The following is a 5,777-nucleotide window of genomic DNA, read 5'->3' on the forward strand; positions in this document are numbered from 1 at the left end:
TTACTTGAGTAAACAATAAGAAACAGAGAGCCGGGCGGTGGTGGCGCACGCCTTTAATCCCAGCACTCGGGAGGCAGAGCCAGGCGGATCTCTGTGAGTTCGAGGCCAGCCTGGACTACCAAGTGAGTTCCAGGAAAGGCGCAAAGCTACACAGAGAAACCCTGTCTCGAAAAACCAAAAAAAAAAAAAAGAAACAGAGCCATTCTGGTAACACATGAGAAATCACATGGTTTCTCTCAGACTTGGGATTTCACATTAACTGGCCAGTGAGTGACCATGGCAACACCTAGCTGTCAGCCAAGTTCCCTGATGTGCAGTCTGTAAAGCACAGTCAGGTGGCACGTAGGCTGAACACCCAGTATTCCCTGACAGAGTAACACTGAAATTCAGGACCTAAATAATAAAAAGTTAGTTGGCTGAACCCTGAGACTTGGAGGTTAGGAGTACATGCAGAGCCAATTGCTGAGGAAATTAAGTCTACTAAAGTTGCTTCATGCCTGACCTTGGTTCAACAGATACCTGGGAACCTGTCCTTGTGTAATTCATTTGCAGGAGCAACTAGTCTGCTTTGAATTTGCTCTGAGGTTTTAAATCTGCTAATTGTGCAAAAAGCTGTCTTTGTAGCTGAGAACACCATTGTTTCCTATGTCAGTCTAAGCTATGAAAAATATCCTAGTATTATTTCTATTCATCAAAATTGTACAGCTTAAGAATAAATTACCTTCCTAACTGTAGATGTATCCAACCTTCTTATTAAATAAGAAACACAGAACCAATGCAAAGAAGAAAGCCAAGAGGTCAGAGCTAAGAGCTAAAACCTTATCCTTGCTCCTGCGGTGGTCCTACCTCTCCGAACCAGAGCTACCCCTGTGTTAAAGTCTTTATATAGAGTTCCTGTTCTGCCTTCTCATTGGTTGTAAACCCAACCACATGACCGCCTCCTCACGGCCTGTCTGTATAGGCCTCCAGGTTTTCCATGATTGGTATTAAGATTAAAGGCATGTGTATCCAATAATGGCTGTATCCCTGAACACACAGAGACTTACCCAGCTCTGCCTACCAAGTGCTGGAATTACAAGCGTACGCTACCACTGCCCTGCTTTCCTATGGCTTGCTAATAGCTCTGACCCCCGGGCAACTTTATTTATTAACATACAAATAACATTTTAATACAAATAAAATATCACCATATTTCCCCTTTTCTATTTTAATAAAAAGGAAAAAAAAGAAAAAGCTTATAACTAATATAAGAAAAACTATATAAAAAAGGACAATAACTATATACAATATATACAAGTAATAAATACCTAAACAATGTCTAGTCCATTTGTATTTGATAATTTCATTATCTATCCTATTTTGGTAAGTCCAAAATGTATCCTAATTAATCTTCAACTATAACTAACTAACCTTCAACTATAACTAACTAACTAATCTTCAACTATAACTAACTAATCTTCAACTCCCTCAGAGACCCAAGAAGGAAATAATATTAGCTAACAAAAATAAAAACAGGAAGTGCACATAAGCAACTTCCAAAAAATTTGTGAGTTGACAGAAACAGACAGCTGTCTGGACAGTCACCTGAGGTTTCTCCGCAGTGCTGGGGCATCATCTTCAGCCTATAGGCTTAGCATATCTGACAGACTCATTTGTGAAGTAGGATGTACACAAGGTCAACAGTTCAACCTCACATTGAGTGAGAGTAGTCTATGTACCAGAAACACCTGAATTCCACTAGTGTCATGTCATGATTCAGGATTTTAAATTCTGGAAATTGTTGATGGTTTTTTAATTCAGCTGTCCATTCTTCTTGGCTGTGTATATATGGCTTCATCTCAGCATCCCATTCTTCTCCATATCCCTCTATCAAATGCCAGTCTACTATTGAGAGGCGTGAGCTTAGTTACTCTTCAAGAATAACTGTTTCAGCTGCTGTTCCATTGCACATCAGAGGCCATCGGCCCATTGCCTGTTCAGCTGCCTTCGAAGAAAAGGGCACTGTACCTTTTTCGAATTGCGAAGGCCACTTCAGGGATGGTGCCATATTGTCCTGGCCTCTGAAGATGCCTTTTGATAAAGCCATAACCACACTTGTTTTGGCAAGAATCAGTAATCCTTTGTTTTATGTCCTGTCTGTCCATTTTGTCCTGTTGATTCGAGGATACTTTGTTGTCCAGTGGCTAACTTTTGCCACAATGAAAGTTAACTCCATATGCAGTTTCTTCAATGCCCATATTTTCTCTGAAGTAGATTGGTACTGCCAGGAGCCGACATGTCTCATAGTCATAACAAAAAAGAAAAATTTTCTAAGTTATTAAAACATTTTAAATGCCATATTCTGTAGATCTCTGAAGGGTTTGAAGATAACCTGTCTATCTAAAATATATCTACTCAATCTTGAAAACATACCTAATATAACTACAAGTTCTATTATAATATCTAACTACTAACTTTTATTTCTTTATATCCTAATAGTTGGTAATAACATTCAAGGATCAGAAAATTGCATTACATTGTTAGATGAACGGTACAATTAGAAAAATATATATAACACTTTCTAACAATATCAATTTCAATATATATAATTTGTATACAATATAAAACAATCCATTGTAAAGTATTTACATTTTTCTTTTCTTTCTTTCTTTTTTCTTTTTTTTCTTTTTTTTTTTAATAAGAACCTTAAATCTAATCTCCTTTGCTTAGCCTTTTTCCTAACCCTTGACAACAACTTGTAACCAACCCCCCTAATCAATGAAAATTATCCCAGACCCAAAACCCATTAAAAGACCAAAAAAAACCCAACCGCCCCACACCACCTCTTTGGGAATGTGGGCGTCGTATTCTTGAAATTGCTTCCTGCTGGGTATGGGCGAAGGTATCTTTATCCTGAAAGAAAAATTTTAGGTTAATTGTCAAATTCTAGGAAAGGTAAATATATCCTTTGTTATCCAGTCTGTGTATAATGCCAAAATTCAGGGTTTATCTCAAATCCTTATTCAAGTAGTCTTTGAGACTGGATCATCTCAGCTAGCTCTCTCAAAATTGCTCTGAGCACTTTGTAGTTCAAAGCTGATCTGTAGATGATGTTTGTCAGCTTAGTGATGTTATTATTGTCCACGTGGAATTGTTGTTGTTGTGGGGCCCCATCTTCCTGGAGACTTCAGTTGATGTTAGGCCTAACCGTGATTTCCTGCAAAAAACTGATAAGAGACTCGAACACAAAGACTATATATGCGACTTTTTAGAATTAGTTAGTACTCTATATGACCATTTATATCTTAACAAAGTTTAAAATGTATATATATCTATATATATTGATCTTGTAAATTTTGATATAAAATTCATACTTTAAGAAAAGTTTAAAGAATCAGAATAGAATCAAAGAGTTGAGATTCGTAATAGAATAGTCCCTTAATTAATTTGGCTTTTCTCCTGTCCCATAGCAGAAGAATATGTGTGTGCAAAGAGGATGGAATATATACACAAGATAAAAACACAGACAGTGGAGAATACCCATTGCCATTTTTAGGGAAGAAATGTAGTGGCACATGAGAAAATTCACAGACAGAAGCAACCAGTTTCCACAGCCAGTAACCCTACAGTCTTTGCCTCATGGGGCTCCCTATCAGAGTTATTCATCTGGTGGGTTGACCTGTATTATTAATTGCCATCTGTTGTATGTATGTCGTGGCCCATGACAGGAATTGTATCCAGGACCTCTGGAAGAGCAGTCAGTGCTCTTAACTGCTGAACCATCTTTCCAACCCCTTAATATATATGTTTTAGCAATTATTACTCATTTCCCAAAGCAAAATGAATTCCAATCTTCAGTTCATTTACATTCTCATAATAATGGTAGTTTGTGCCATTAGCAGATAGGAACATTATTCTGTGCATACTTGATGGACTTTAGCTTATTAGAATCATCACTATATCTCTGTCAAAATAATTATAGGGGCTGTGCACAGTTCAGACCATTACTAACCTTGGTAATATCAGGGTTTCAGGAAACTCTTTTCTGTTCTCTTTAGCCTGGCATGGCTGTGCATGCCTGTAATCCTAGTCCTGGAAAGGTAGACTCAGGATACTTGCAGGTTTGGGGCTGGAAAGATAGCTCAGTGGTTAAGAGCACTTGCTGGTCTTGCAGAGGACCTAGGTTTGGTCTCTCATATTGGGCATATTTGGTCTCATATTGGCACTCATATTGGGCTGCTCTCATCCACCTGTAAGTCTAGTTTCAGGGGATCCAACTCCCTCTTCTGGCCTCCTGGAGCATCTGCACACATGTGGTGCACATATAGATACACAGAAATAAAAGCTTTTTTTAAAAAAAAAAAAAGGAGTATTTTTTAAATGATTTATATTTATTTTATGTGCATTGGTGTTTTGCCTGCATGTGTGTCTGTGTGAGGGTGTAAATCTCCTGGAACTGGAGTTATAGACAGTTGTAAGCTACCATGTGGGTGCTGGGAATTGAACCCAGGTTCTCTGGAAGAGCAGCCTGTGCTCTTAACCGCTGAACCATCTCTCCAGCCCCAACATGTGGTGATATATTGTGTACCCTAATAAAATTTGCCCAAAGATCAGAGAACAGAACAAGCCACTAGATTAAACATAGAGGCCAGGCAGTGGTGGCACACACCTTTAATATTAGCACTTGGAAGGCAAAGATCTGCCTGGATCTCTGTGGGTTCAAAGCCACCATGGACTACATGAGATTGACTCAGTCTAGGAGAGAAAACAGAGCCAAGCAGTAATGGCACACACCTTTATTCCTAGTACTTGAAGCACACACACCTTTAATCCAGGAAGTAATGGCTAGGTGGAGAAAGGTATATAAGGCTTAAGGAGACAGGAACTAAAGGCTTTTCAGCAGAAGTGTCTCTTTCAGCTACAGGCTTTTTCAGCTGGAGCTTTTCGGGTGAGGACTCAGAAGATTTCAGTCAAAAGACTCATGAAATGGGTGAGGCGAGATGTGGCAGTGGCTTGTTCCTTTATCTCTCCATTAGAAATTCGAGTTATACAACATAAATCTTAAAAAAAAATCTGAGAGGGGTTGGGGATTTAGCTCAGTGCAAGCGCAAGGCCCTGGGTTCGGTCCTCAGCTCTGGAAAAAAAAATCTGAGAGTTTGAGGTTAGCCTGGTCTACAGAGGGAGACTCTGTCAATAAATATAACTAAAAATGCCTCTAAAAGTCACATTATCTATTTGTTCACTTGCTTATTTATTTATCTATTATTTATTTATTGTGTGTGAATGAGTGCATGGGTATCAGAGGACAACTTGTGGGCATCAGTTTTCTCTTTCCACACATGATACCTGTGAATCAAACTCAGGTTTATCAGGCTTGGTAGCAAAAACCTTCTTATGCTGAGCCCTCTCTCTGGCCCCCAAACTTCTTTTACTCACTGACTCATGTTCCTACTTGAATATACAATATAAAACTAAACATAATAATTTGTTGGTCAACATGGTCCCTACCTCACCTGTAGATTTTCCTGATCTAGGTCTGCTCTCTGCCACAGTGAGTGTGGTTGCCCTGTGAAAATGATCGACTACTCTGGAAATAGTGTTTGACTTCCGAAAACAAGTACTAAAAGGCACTGTTGTCTCCCCCTTGATATTTTCTGAAAGGACATAAGTTGCCTTGTCATGAAGACAATCATAACAACCAAAGCCTCCCGATAAAAGCCAAGTGAAGGAGCCACCTTGAAACCTCCACGTGCCTTCAGACAATTACCTCAGGAAAGAATCAGAGCCAAACCCTGGGG

The sequence above is a fragment of the Peromyscus californicus genome, unplaced genomic scaffold, assembly GCF_007827085.1.
Source record: "Peromyscus californicus insignis strain IS unplaced genomic scaffold, ASM782708v3 Scaffold_11__1_contigs__length_118956290, whole genome shotgun sequence".
Lineage (NCBI taxonomy): Eukaryota > Metazoa > Chordata > Mammalia > Rodentia > Cricetidae > Peromyscus > Peromyscus californicus.